This window comes from Esox lucius, chromosome 24 (genome assembly GCF_011004845.1).
Source record: "Esox lucius isolate fEsoLuc1 chromosome 24, fEsoLuc1.pri, whole genome shotgun sequence".
NCBI lineage: Eukaryota > Metazoa > Chordata > Actinopteri > Esociformes > Esocidae > Esox > Esox lucius.
The window spans coordinates 17,776,015-17,791,462 of NC_047592.1; the positions used below are offsets into that span (position 1 = coordinate 17,776,015).

General features: G+C 43.0%; 1 protein-coding gene across 3 annotated transcripts in view; it reads right to left on the bottom strand.

The window, feature by feature from the left end:
* si:ch211-168d1.3 (ras and Rab interactor 3) overlaps positions 1 to 6,318 on the bottom strand; it is a 30,027-nt gene extending 23,709 nt beyond the window's left edge. For all 3 annotated transcript variants that reach the window (XM_020043534.3, XM_020043533.3, XM_010898456.4), the window contains exon 1: positions 6,123 to 6,318. The gene's annotated coding sequence lies outside the window, so the exon portion shown is untranslated. The remainder of the gene's footprint in view (positions 1 to 6,122) is intronic.
* Between the last annotated feature and the right edge of the window lie 9,130 nt (positions 6,319 to 15,448).

The window sequence follows — 15,448 nt, forward strand, 5'->3', positions numbered from 1 at the left end:
AAGGTTGTGGACATGGAGTGAAACCATTCAATATGAATCATGGAAGTGGATAATTACTGTAAGCTGTGGGACTTTACAGTGTGTGTGTGTGTGTGTGTGTGTGTGTGTGTGTGTGTGTGGTGAGAAGGACAGGGGTTCTGCGGACAGGTGTCTGCGTGCCTGTAATAAAAGATGCTGTTGGAGAGCTGGAGGGTACACATTTGGGAGATCTCTGCTGTAATTTAGAGAAAGGAAAGGGAGAGCAGTAAAGAGGCAGTAGCCGGATGAGTCAAGCAACGCTGGCACAAATAGCGAGGAGAGGAGGGGAAAAGCTGTTGGCACAACTGTTAATATTTGTAATTTTAGAGCTGACATGGCCAACGGACAGGACAGTGATTCAGACCAGACCAGCATTATGACGATAAGTACCCAGTTCTTTCTCGGATTATAAAGTCAACAGTCTTATACCTGGACTGGTGGTTGACTAACCTGTCCTGTTTGCGAGTTAGTCAGCGAATGAATGAGTGTGTTTACAGTAGGTGTGTTTGTCAGTCAGTTTTCATCCGTCTTCTGTTCATTAGAGTTCTTGTTTGTGCTTTTAACAGCTGAAAACCCAGGGCACAGGGTAAGCGAAACCGTTTGTTTCTTTGTTCATTGATCTAAGAGCAGGCTTGCATTTGGTGCACTCAAGGGATATGGACAGATTATTTTCAAACTGGTTCTTGATCAATGACTACAGCTCCCTCTACAGTCATTACTGAACACACAAGAAAGCACTAACATGCAAACAGACTTGGCAATATACTTAAAGGACACTTTGGAAAGTAATTGATTTACATGACCAGCGCCATTTGTTCTAAATCCTAACACTAATCCTTATCGTAATACTAATTCTAACCCAAAAATTGTTAGGACATTTGAGGAATTACAGTACTCACAAGTGTTTCTCTGCATGCCCACACACACACACACACACACACACACGCACATATCAAGCACCTCTCACTGTCCACTCAGCTCTCAGAATGGACCAGGCTGACAGGTGGTTAGGGTCAGAGGGAGAGAAAACCTAGCCAACAGGCCTCTTGAGGGAACGTTATGCGTCACTGTGTGATGGGCGGAAAGATTCTACAGCCCCCAGTTGCTGGAGGTTTAGACCTCATCTCATGACTAAGTCAATGAATAATATCATGAACAGGAATGGGCTGTAGAGCACTTGTTGGGTTTTCAGGGACTGTTAGATAATGTCAGAAGATTTTTACTAAAAGAAAAGTAGGAAAAGTATATACAATATTTTATGTTTTTCAATCTCTATGGAGAGATCCTTCACCACCCTTACAAAAACGGTAAAGATAATGTAACTGTTTTTTCTAGAAAGTGAGAATGTATGAACTCTTCATGACCTCCGTGACGTGGTAGAATGGTGTATGTGCTCTTAATGGACAAGTATCCCCTGAGAAAGGAAACCTGGGTACATTTTAACTGAATAACTTACAAATAATATTGAGCCGTGCGAGATGATTTGATAGTAGCTCAGATTGTCTGTGAAGTTACCTGAAATGTCGAACTACCCCACAACCATGGTTATTACATCAGTGGTAGGGTTGAGCGGTATCCAGATTTTCATACTGTCATCATGTCCTACTACGGTGTTTACGGTATTACCAATGTACACAACAAAGGCTACTAAAAGAGGCAACTGGCCGCACATTACCAGAATGCTAGCAATATTATCATAGGTACAAGCTGTTTTCTTTTAACACTGTTAGCTTGTAATACTCATAACTAATACTTATAACTGGAAACAAAAGAACAAATTCATTTCAAAGATATTCCGTCTCAGGAAGTAACAGAATTCTTAGCTACCACTAATTTTTGTCCAGTTTAGACATTTTTTCCAAGTAAAAACTGAAAAACATCTTGTGCTAACTAACTTGTGCAGAGCATGTTGCAGGCCTTTTAACCAGCCTGTGAGTGTACACAGGCCTGACTAAGCAAAATGAGGGCCAATAAAAGTAAAGGCGAACAGGACACAAGCACTGTATCGAGAACTTATCCAAAGCTCTTTGTTGACTCCTCAAACAAAGCAGATAGCTGACTCCATGATGCCTCATCTCTTTCATTATTCACTGCGATTTTCAGGGAAGTAATACGCAACTGACATGACCAGTCTTAGCTGTTCTTAGCCACTGTATGAGGTAAAGCATTTGACGGATGGAATAATTAAAAGCCTATCAATGGGTGATGGCGGGGTTGCCATTTTTGTATTAGTCAGAGTACAGTACTGTAAATTATTCACAGAGGCACCACCAACCACAGCAGACTGTGCATTATCGTGTCTGTGTGTATATGAGTCTGTGTGTATATGAGTCTGTGTGTAAATGTGTCTGTGTGTATATGAGTCTGTGTATATGTGTCTGTGTGTATATGGTTAGGGCGTGTATAGGGTCATATACACACAGACACATATACACACAGACATATACACACAGACACATATACACACAGACACATATACACACAGACACATACACACAGACACATATACACACAGACACATATACACACAGACTCATATACACACAGACACATACACACAGACACATATACACACAGACACATATACACACAGACACACAGACTCATATACACACAGACTCATATACACACAGACACATATACACACAGACTGTGTGTATATGTGTCTGTGTGTATATGTGTCTGTGTGTATATGAGTCTGTGTATATGTGTCTGTGTGTATATGTGTCTGTGTGTATATGAGTCTGTGTGTATATGTGTCTGTGTGTATATGAGTCTGTGTGTATATGAGTCTGTGTGTCTGTGTGTATATGTGTCTGTGTGTATATGTGTCTGTGTGTATGTGTCTGTGTGTATATGAGTCTGTGTGTATATGTGTCTGTGTGTATATGTGTCTGTGTGTATGTGTCTGTGTGTATACGTGTCTGTGTGTATATGAGTCTGTGTGTATATGAGACTGTGTGTATATGTGTCTGTGTGTATATGAGTCTGTGTGTATATGAGTCTGTGTGTCTGTGTGTATATGTGTCTGTGTGTATATGTGTCTGTGTGTATGTGTCTGTGTGTATATGAGTCTGTGTGTATATGTGTCTGTGTGTATATGTGTCTGTGTGTATGTGTCTGTGTGTATATGAGTCTGTGTGTATATGTGTCTGTGTGTATATGAGTCTGTATGTATATGTGTCTGTGTGTATGTGTCTGTGTGTATATGAGTCTGTGTGTATATGTGTCTGTGTGTATATGAGTCTGTGTGTATATGAGTCTGTGTGTCTGTGTGTATATGTGTCTGTGTGTATATGTGTCTGTGTGTATGTGTCTGTGTGTATATGAGTCTGTGTGTATATGTGTCTGTGTGTATATGTGTCTGTGTGTATGTGTCTGTGTGTATATGTGTCTGTGTGTATATGAGTCTGTGTGTATATGAGTCTGTGTGTATATGTGTCTGTGTGTATATGAGTCTGTGTGTATATGAGTCTGTGTGTCTGTGTGTATATGTGTCTGTGTGTATATGTGTCTGTGTGTATGTGTCTGTGTGTATATGAGTCTGTGTGTATATGTGTCTGTGTGTATATGTGTCTGTGTGTATGTGTCTGTGTGTATATGAGTCTGTGTGTATATGTGTCTGTGTGTATGAGTCTGTATGTATATGTGTCTGTGTGTATGTGTCTGTGTGTATATGAGTCTGTGTGTATATGAGTCTGTGTGTATATGTGTCTGTGTGTATATGAGTCTGTGTGTATATGTGTCTGTGTGTATATGAGTCTGTGTGTATATGTGTCTGTGTGTATATGAGTCTGTGTGTATATGAGTCTGTATGTATATGTGTCTGTGTGTATGTGTCTGTGTGTATATGTGTCTGTGTGTATGTGTCTGTGTGTATATGAGTCTGTGTGTATATGAGTCTGTGTGTATGTGTGTCTGTGTGTATGTGTCTGTGTGTATATGAGTCTGTGTGTATATGTGTCTGTGTGTATATGTGTCTGTGTGTATGTGTCTGTGTGTATATGTGTCTGTGTGTATGTGTCTGTGTGTATATGTGTCTGTGTGTATATGTGTCTGTGTGTATGTGTCTGTGTGTATATGAGTCTGTGTGTACATGTGTCTGTGTGTATATGAGTCTGTGTGTATATGAGTCTGTGTGTATATGTGTCTGTGTGTATATGAGTCTGTGTGTATATGTGTCTGTGTGTATATGAGTCTGTGTGTATATGTGTCTGTGTGTATATGAGTCTGTGTGTATATGTGTCTGTGTGTATATGTCTGTGTGTATATGAGTCTGTGTGTATATGTGTCTGTGTGTATATGAGTCTGTGTGTATATGTGTCTGTGTGTATATGTGTCTGTGTGTATATGTGTCTGTGTGTATGTGTGTCTGTGTGTATATGTGTCTGTGTGTATATGTGTCTGTGTGTATATGTGTCTGTGTGTATATGTGTCTGTGTGTCTGTGTGTATATGTGTCTGTGTGTATATGTGTCTGTGTGTATGTGTGTCTGTGTGTATAAGTGTCTGTGTGTATGTGTGTCTGTGTGTATATGTGTCTGTGTGTATATGTGTCTGTGTGTATATCTGTCTGTGTGTATATGTGTCTGTGTGTCTGTGTGTATATGTGTCTGTGTGTATATGTGTCTGTGTGTATGTGTGTGTGGGTGATGAGCGTCATGCCTTTTCACTCCGCAATCACACTCACACTCCGCCCCCACAAAACAGGCTGGGATACAGCCCCGTGCACCCCCGGTACACACACACACACACAGACATACACACACACTCACTCACATCCATCACACCCACAGAGAGACACAGTGACAGCCTACTGGGGGGTGGTGTGGTGGTGGGGGACGTGGAGGGGGTAACGTGCCCCACCACATCAAACCCATTTGACATTAATAGGACCTGACAAATGGGATCAATACGCGGCCAGGCGTTAATCAATGGCATCACATCGGCTGCATTTTTTTCAAAATGACATTTTGGCCGGCTGAGCGGCGTTTCACGCCGCCACGCAGATTCAGACGGAGAGGGGGATAAAAGTGTTTCAAGCACATCGAGTGTACATGGGTTTTTATTGCAACGCTCGAGATGATTGGTGGCACAGGAGGGAAACTCCTACGCACGCAGACAGAATGGAGGAGGATGGCACTCCGCAAAACTTATGTAACCATCCAATCGTGTGAAAGTACACTCTCAGGTACCCTGTGAGAGACAATAGCGACACCCAAATGCCACCCTGTTACTGACATAGGGCGCTGCTGTTGACCAGGGCCCTATAGAGGAAATAGTGTGCCATTTGTGGCAGACACCCTATTCCCCAGCCAATTTACTGCACTTTAGGGTGACAGCAAGGCGGCAACCAACTGCTAGACAAAAAGACTGGTTAATAAGTAGAGGGCGTTGAAAATATAATTGGTCATTGTTTCTATTCATTGTAATGCACATATATTGTCAAGGTGACCACGACCAGGATCATTTGCCATTTTCTTCTATTTGTCTTGATTAATTTGTTCAGTACCAGATTTCTTAGATTAGGAAAAGTCTTTATCATTATAAAGAAATGTCCCTCCTGATGATCATTCCTACTTCCTGAAATGTTCTTATGAACCCACATGCATGTTCTATAGGACAGGCATTCAGGACTGAAGCTATGTACCTGTATGTGACATCAGACAGCTATTTCTGGAATGTTCTAAAAGTATGACAAGCAACATCAAACAGAACAACCAACATAAATCATTTTTATGACTCATAGACGGTTATGTTGGCCGGGAGATATGAAGTTAGATACCGGGTGTTCTAAATTACTGCAGGCAGCCGCAGACCGCTGAGAGACTGTAAGTGACCGGAAACACTGTTTACACCAAAACAATTACCGCCAACGCAACTTGAACTCTCAGCGCTGAAGAACGTATTTTTAGAGTGTAGACTAAGATAAATGGATTTGAATGAAATCCTGTTCATCATTACACCCTAGTGATGATGCGTGTACAGTAAGTTCGATTAATTACCGATTCTCCCCAACTTAGCTCGCACTTGACACTCCGCGCGCTCTTCGGGAGACGTCGAACGTGCATTTCAAAGGTTCTCCCACATACTTTAATTCCTTACCTTATCTCTCCTATGTTCCCTTCTTCTTAAGACGGCTAAATTGATGTGCGTAGGGTGTCCTTTCGTGTTCAATTAATCATCCGCGGGATTCTGGGAACAGTAACATTTGCCCTTCGGGCAGCCGTCCCTCCTTCGGTGACATGCTGTGAATTATCTTTTCAGGAATGCGCGGCGGTATGAGAGCGCGTCCCCTCCACCCCCCCGGACTGTTCCCCCAAAGGTCTGCTCAAATCTCTCTCGCTCTCTCTCTCTCTTTCTTTCTCTCTCTCTCTCTTCCTATCTCTATTCTCCCCCACCCTCGTTAATTTACTGTAGTAAGACAGCAAAAAAGTATTATAAATGACTTATTTGGCACTTATGTTGGTGGTCGGTAATTGAACCCAAATTCCTGCCGGATAACAATAATAAATATGTCTAAGTATGGTCCTTAATTACACAATATTCAAATGCTGACATGAATGCAAACGAATCATAGAGAATCATATGAAAATGTACAGAATCATATGCCTATGAGGAGTACCTAGATTATGGCTGGTATAAGTTGGTGCAACATGTTTATGGTTTAGTTGTTATCTTGCAGAATTTAATTCGGGGGTGTTTTATTTTCAGAAATGTGTGCACACGTCTGAAGTTGATCATGCGTAGCACTGCAGGGAAATGGGAGAAGTCATGTCTGAAGTGGGAATGCAGAACCTCTCAGCAAATAACCTACTACCAGACCGTTGCGCAGCGTAGTGGGCGCACGTTGGGCTTTTGGAGAAGTGCGTGGGAAATGAGTAGGTTGTAATTTCTCAATCCTCCACTCGAGGTCCCTCTATTCCACATTTAAGACGTATGACATTGCATTGGCATGCCAAAAAGTTAGAATTGCATTGATATTCTTACCTAAGATTTCAAGTGGACCAGCATGCAATTCAATGTAATCTTAACGGATAAGGATGTTGTGTCAAAATGTAGTTGTACAGTACAATTTGGATAAAGACCAGTATATAAAATATACCCTCCTAATACAACCCTGTTCCCCAAAAAATTTGGACGCTGTGTAAAATGGAAATAAAAACAGAATGCAAAAGTGTGGAAATCATTTGAGCCCTACATTTAATAAAGTACTATAAAAATAGTGACGTATTTTTACTACATATTTCAGTCTGGCCTCGCATAGTGAGCAACCTCTTCATCTTTTACTAATCAGACTATAAAACCAGATGATGAATATACAAAACGGCCCTTTACTCCACACATTCTGTCCATGTCCCAATCCATCGGTTTCTTGGACGTACCTGTCAGACAGTACCTTTTAGATAGTTCCTTTTGGGTTCTGAGACTTTGAGCGTGTGTTCAGATCCAGACACCTTCCGGAGAACAACCAATCGTCGGTAAGGGCGGTTCAGAATAGCGTTTGTGTAGCAGGCAATACGTTTCTTACCGGTTCAGTCATGGCGGGATACAATCGAACGCTGAGTATGTCATAAATCACCTCTCTGTCTTCCTGAAGTTCAATACTTCCCACAAATCGAAAAGCTTCCAGAGGTAATGGGAATTTCCAGCAGATTTGTCATGCCGGTCATTTCCTCCATTTAATGAAAGAAAGTGACCGGATTAACAAATCAGGAGAAATGACATATATTATCGGGATTCAGCCCCTCTCTCCTTTCCCATTTAGGTGCAGTAGATCACTCAGGACTTCCCCCCAAAAAGTCTGTGCTTGAGACACACATTTAGTTACACACACACGCACATACACAGTGTGAAGTTTGACATGAAACGAACAAGGTGTGTTATGGGGTCTGAAGACCGGTATAGAAGGCATGTCTCCCTCTGAGTCAATAATAGCAGGGAGGACGTTTATTGCTTCAAGTCGTTGAGGGTGGATGAGGGTATACGGCCATAGCTGCTCTGACTATATAGCCCCCAATTCCGTCTGCAGTGCACTACATGTAGCACTACGTAGAACCCTACAGGCCCTGGTCAAAGGTAGTGGACAAGGGTGTAGGGTACCATTGGGACTATGATTTTAAGGCCGACTGCTCAAATAATATTGGAATGGGGAAGTTTATAGGGAAACATATTACATTGATTGAGGGTATTTGGAGGCAAGGCGATGGTGTGGAGATGGATACTATGTGTGTGTTTCTGTGCATGTGTGTGTGTGTGTGTGCATTTGTGTGTGTGTGTGTGTGTGTGTGTGCGCGCACGCATATTTGTGTGTGTGTTTCTGCATATCTGTGTTCATGCACGTGTGTGTGTGTTTCTCTGAATATCTCAATACTTTTCCCCATCTCTTTTATGCCAAATGGCTACTTTAGACTATTCACCATATTAATGGAGGGTATTCTTCATTATTAGCCAACACACTGCTCTAACTCAACTAATGAACACTTACACACAACACACACATCACAATACATGCTTTGATAGTACACACACTTTTTATAAAAAACACCTATACTATCACACACACTTCATACTACACACTTACACAGTACATACACTCCACAATACCCCCCCAAACACACACAGACGCACACACACACACACACACACACACACAAGTCTCAGTCATTAACAGCGACAGGAGAGAATAAAAATGCATTAATGTGAAATCATCCTCATAGATGTAGGGTCACCATGAACCATCTCTTTCCCTCCCACACACAAACAAGTGCATGAACACACACACGCGGGCAAACACACACAAAAACACACACTTTCACTGGTATATGTGCTTTCAACAGCCTAAGCAGGTAGCTGCCAACTCTAACAAGACATTTTAATAAGACTCATCAGACGGTTGGAACGAGCGACAGATAGATGGATAAGGAACGCAGGAAGAGAAAACAGGAGAGAAAACAGACGGTCCAGATTGGAAAAAAAAAGAGCAGGATTAGATCTGAAACCGAGGAATAAAGCTTGATCACCACATGGCGAGGCTGTTTCTGTGTCCGGTCCGGTCCGGTCAGACAAGGGACTGGTGGGAAGTCTAACCGGAAAACATGTTGTCACATTGAGCTAATCCCTAGGCAGCTACAGCCGTCCAGTCATCACCAAATTAATCTGCCAGAGTACACCGGGATAAAACACAGCCCAAAAATACAATAATGCAATGTTATTAAAAAAGCAATCACAAATGCGCACGACAGTTACAGCTACATAATCCTTCCCCTGCCTACTTCGAGGCACATAAAGAGGGGGTGGGGGGGGGTGGTTAGTGATGGGCAGAAAGTGAGAGACAGGGGGAGAGTGAAAGGGAGTAATAGAGTCAGAGAGTTAAAAGTAAATAACTCTCAAACCTTCCATAACAAAGCTCTCATCTGCAGAGAGATGAAACTGGAGAAGAGCCTCTTAACCCACCTGGTATTAGGGACCCCTTCATTAACTCAAACAGACCCTACAGAGCAACCCAGGGAGACCCAACCAAATAATTAGAAAATAACCTCACATACCGAAAGGAAATAACCATACAACAAAGCAAATTGGAAAGCTACCTTGCCTGAAACTAAGAGTACACATTGGCAGAATACCTGACTACTGTGACTGACCCAAAATAAAAAAAGTGACTAAAGACTCAGTGAACATGGCCTTGCTATTGAAAGAGGCCTGCGCACACAGACCTGGCTGTCGAGAGAAGATAGACTATGTGTACACTGCCCACAGAGGTGGAAACCGAGCTGCACTTCCTTCCTATATAAAGTATAACAACATCAGAGAAACGTGTTACATACTGAACCACAAAGAATTTGAAATAACAAACACATTTCTTTGGCTAGGTAAATATTTGCAAATGTTTTACTGTACATTTAGCTAATAGTATAACAATCAAAATGCCTTTTGTCAGTCCAAATGGTGATCCAGCCAATCAAGATCTTCTCAGTGGTGAAGCTTGAGAATGTTTTCGGAGTTCTGGAGGGTCATGCAGAATCTTGTCGGCATGTTGTTGATCGTGTGTGTGTGTGTGTGTGGATCAGACAAACAGTTTTACTGACATGCACACCGTGGAACTTAATTCTCCCAACCTGCTCCACTGTAGTTTGCATGTACTTCTTTTCCTGGGTTATAACATGCCCAGTTTGCACACCCTGTCTCGGTTCTAGTAGGCCTGTGAGCGAACAAATGGCTCCAGGTCCACAGTAGACCACTGAACACTTTCAGATTCCCTTTACACATCCAAACTAACACGGTGCGTCAGGCCCCACAAGTCAGTATTGGAGAATTCAGCCGTTGACTCGCTAGACTTTTACTCCGAACCCTGAGGCCCAGTATTAAAGGCAATTTTCATTACATTATATTTGTGGGAAACTGTATTTTCCCACTGACATAAAATTACTTTTTTATCCTTACTTGTTTTCAGACGCATGCAATTTATTTTTCATTTTCTTGTCACTGTCCTCATTAGCCTCATATTACCCACGGGGCTTCATTTAATCAAACCCACATTACAGTACACAGTAGCAATTCATCCCACTCACAGGAATGCTTTCACTTTTCACAATTGGAATTTCCCATGGACATTTTATTGTAAATAAATAGGGTAAGACTGCGTAAACATTGCTATGGCAGGTTTTGAATTAATTACCTGTGGTGTTAGTTTGGAGTTTATTTAAATATGTAGGATTTTTAAGTTTTTCTGTAAAAGGGGGCATTGACTCTGCTGTCCTAGCTTGACAGCAGAGTCAATGCTGTCGGGACAGAGAAATGCTTTGGCTGAGCTGAGTGGCAGCTGGATTGAATTTACCACATGTGGAATCCAATCAAGAACCGTCTGTAGAAACGTCTCAAGGATGATCAATGGAAACAGGATGCACCTGAGCTTAGTTTCCAGTGTCACAGCAAAAAGTCAAAAAAAGAACGTAAATGTCATATTAGTATTGTATATAGTATTGTAGGATCCGAAACGCAAAACGTTTCCCAAAATCCAAGCTCCCACACCGACAGGCCCTGTGGTAGAGAATAAAGCCCCTTTCAAATTCCCTTCAGTCTAAAAAACAAGGCTTGGTTCTTGTTCATTATGATTTGAAAGGCAGAACTTATCCTTGATCCAAGATGCTACTCTGAAACAGGCCCTCTATTACAGAATTCAAATACTTTTCATACTTGCACCACAAGGAGCTCTCCTCAACTTTCAACTTTTTTTCCAACTTTGATCTGAAGACGCAAAGTCAGACTCATCAGGACTCATTAGTCCGCTGTTCATTCAGAGACAATGTCGAAAACAATTCATATATTTACCCTGTTAACGAGGGCGTGGCCGTCTGGAACAGAGTGTGTACACACACATGCTTACACACATACACGCAGACCGGCTGGGTCTGAACAAAAACCCATCGGAGGGGGAACAAACCCCATTCAGCTTTCGTAATCCAATTCTGAAAGCTGTCTTTTAGGGGGGGTGGGTGGCTCCGACGGAGAGAGGATTCTTTAATGTGAAGAGGGAGTCAAATTCCACATCGGCACAAAAACCCAAGCCCCCGCCCCATCTCGACCCCAACCCCCCCCCACCACCCCCCACCCCCACCCACCCACCCAATCCTACGGATCGCCTTCATTTTCCAGATCCCAGCGTCGCCCAGTTCACGGCGGACGGCTACATCGACTTTCCTCCTCCTCCGCTTTCCCCCATTCGATAACCCAGTAACACAGTGCTTTTATCAGAGTCTACTGTTACATGGTTTCTCTGGGACCCTATACAGCCAGCAAATGAGAGAGAGAGAGAGAGAGAGAGTGAAAGGGGGATGGAGACAGAGGAACAGAATGGCTTTGAAGAGACCTGCAGGGATCCCGCACGATGGGCCATTCTGTCTCTCTGTGGGTCGCTCCGGGTATCGACCGGGCCGACGACAGTGAGTCCGTTATTAGCTTTGTGCGGAGCTGGTAATACGAGACGGTCCCGCTCGGCTACTGAGTGATATCAAGTGTTTGGGGAAAGCGAGAGCTTTTCACACAAAAACACTCTATGTCCGGAGAACACACAAGCACACGCGCGCACACCCACGCACTATCCCTTTGGAGCAAAGACTGCTTCTAGCAACTCGGCTCCTGTGGTGATTTGGAAATCTGTAAAGTTGTAAGACTTTGTAAAGCTTACTTTCTTTCCAATCGACCACTAATCGAGGTGAAGGCTGGTGATGACAATAGCCTACGGGCTACAGACCCTAGAATACAGACCCTAGAATACAGACCTAGAATACAGACCCCAGAATACAGACCCTAGAATACAGACCCTAGAATACAGACCTAGAATACAGACCCTAGAATACAGACCCTAGAATACAGACCTAGAATACAGACCCTAGAATACAGACCCTAGAATACAGTCCCTAGAATACAGACCCTAGAATACAGACCCTAGAATACAGACCTAGAATACAGACCCTAGAATACAGACCCTAGAATATAGACCTAGATTACAGACCCTAGAATACAGACCCTAGAATATAGACCTAGATTACAGACCCTAGAATACAGACCCTAGAATACAGACCCTAGAGACAACTTGACAGAGCAGACGATTTGTTCTCTACAGCACGCTACAGTTCAAAGGTCAAAAATGAGACTAACAAGAGACTAACAACAAAAATGAAATTGTCAAGAGACTAACAACAGAAATACATTTCTTCAATGATGACAAGCAGAGTGGAGGAGGCAAGCTCAGGTGGAACTGTTCTGGCCTGTGAGAGGACAAATTACCATTTAAATAGCAACGGTTATCAGAAAAAAATTATATTGTCAACACAGCTCAGGTAAATGCTTTTATTGGTGGGCGTGGTTTGAGGCATAATATTGTGAACAAAAGGTACAGCTAAAATATAAATTTTGTCCCCCCAAAGTTATCGAATATATATTATTTATTCTTATATATCAAAGAGGACTCACGTGGAAAATAAGCATTTGAATTCTATCCCAATTTGAATCTCGTTCTGTGATTCCCGAGCACTTTGTAGCCTTATTTCCATGATACTTTTCACTTTCCCTCCTAGATTCTGGCACAATGTAGGAAATGAGGGACCATGTGGAATGCCAGAGATTTATTCTCATATATTCATAAATTCTCATAGAGTGCAAGCGATGATCTAGGATCTGGTTGCCTAATTCATTACAGTTTACACAACAAAACTCATCCTACGTCAGGATGAATCAGGATGAGTTGAATGAATACCTTGAAACCAAAAGGGTCACTCAGAGGATCCTTCTGTGAGAAGAGCCAATGACCCTGTTGGAAGCTTTGCGTTTCAGAGTGTTGTGAGGAATCAGCTCTCAGCCACCTCTCGCCTAAACTGACACAGTAACTTCAAGTTGGACAACGGGACGGATGTTTTCAAGCCTCTTCATCCTCCTCTTCTACCTCTCAGGGCGGCCTGGCACTGACTACTTCTCACAAGGTGCAGCTTCAGCTGTCTTACGGGTGCGCCCTGTTCCCTGTGAAGTGCCCTGCGTTACAAAGGCTTCCTGGTCAAAAGCGATGCACTGCAGTATACAGGAAATGGGTTGACATTTGGGACACCGCCTGTGGCTTAACACTCAATGCCTCTGAGAATGACCAGAAATACTGATGAACGGATGAACTTATTTCCCGGGCGATAAGTTGAGAGGATCGTCTCCAAAGAAATAAGCTGCCTGCCTTCAATGCTTGCCTGGGGTCTCCCCGTGGTGTGTGTTGTTTGGGTGTGTGTGTGTGTGTGTGTTTGTGTGTTTGGGTGTTTGTGTGTGTGTGTGTGTTTGTGTGTGTGTGGGAGTTTGTTTCAAGACTAGCCGACTTCTCTCCGTTTTGTAATCTTTCCTTGTCCTCTCTGAGACCGATTTTGCCCATTTACTTCACATTGTTACTTCATCGAGTAACATTATCGGTTAGCTTATCATAAATGAATTATTATTCAGGGCCCTTGGTAAACAAATACACCCAGTACTCTGGGGCTTGAATTACTTTGTGTGAAATCACCCCTGGGTGTTACAAATGAACAAAATATATCCTAATTGAATGATCTGCCACCTATCAGTTTTGTAGCCTACATTTTTTTTCTGTGGCTCAGTGGAGTCGGTCACGATGTCCAGATGTAACAGGTTGTTTCTGCAATTTCAGGTTACAATTAAACTAAAAGGAAACAAGTATCGGAGAAAAGGCTCTGCCCCAAAAACCTTCCCGTGCTGTTACCATCCACACCGTAGGGGTTTCCGGCCAAACGTGACAGTTGTTTTTACATGACACCACTTCCAGCGGGGCAGCTTTCAGGAGAGTGTCGTGTTCTACCTCTGTGAGGCAGCAGGAGAGACGTAAGCAAGTTTACATTAGCTTAAAAGGTCTAGCCGAGGGTATTCTCTGAAACTCCTAGTGTATTTATTGTTGTGTGAACAGGCCCCTCGCTCTCATCTACTTTATCTTCTCCTCCCCGCTCCCCTTCTCGCTCTGAGCCGTCTCCTTCCTCACCCACGTCTTCTTTATATCCCTTCTCCTTCTCGTCGGTCCTCCCTCTGGATTTCACTATATTATCCTCATCCGTTGGTGTCGGCTCATTTGCATGTTATTCAGCAGAACGGCTCTTTCTTCTTCAACTGCCTTCCTCTACCTTTTCTCTTTCTTTGTAATTCCGGGGGATATTTTTGGTTTTCTCACATTGTTCTAACAACTGTCACATGGAGATGAAATTTGGAGGAAGGTTGATAAGCTTTTTACATTCGTGTTGCAATACATTTTGGAGGACGTCTCGACAAAAGTGGCCATTTTAGACTCTGCATACCTTCACTTTGTCTCCCTTATGTGATCAGTCAATATTTCAGACTTCCTGGTTTGAAATCACCCCACCTGTATGTGTGCGTCTGTGTGTGTGTGTGTGTGTGTGTGTGTTTGTCTGTTCATGAGAGAGTGTGTTTATTCAGCTTATTTAGCTATCTCCACCCACACTAGGCCCAGGTGTCCTGTTGATGCATGAACTAATGTGTTGGGTCGCAAGCCTCAGCCCCCATCAATACGCTGACATAAACAAAGAACATTTGCAGCTACTTCAAGCCCCCCGAGGCTGTTATTCCCTGCTTACCGCCGGCGAGTCTCATCACTTCCCTCTCCCACGCACTGACCCTGCTCGCCTCGCACGCTAATGCACCAGTCCTACCTATGTTCCAACCGCATAATACATCTTCTCAAATGGCCACGGCGAGATACAGGAAAAGTTAGAAAATTGATGTGCTTGCCAACAGGAGGTGGCCCCCCAGATTAGAGCGAAGGCTAAGTTACATAAACGAGAGGCGGTTTCAGTTGAGCCCGGCGCTTGGAGTGCCAGATGGAGTCTAAACTTCTCTGTTGGTTCCGTGGGGGTATTGCAAGCTCACTGGAGCAC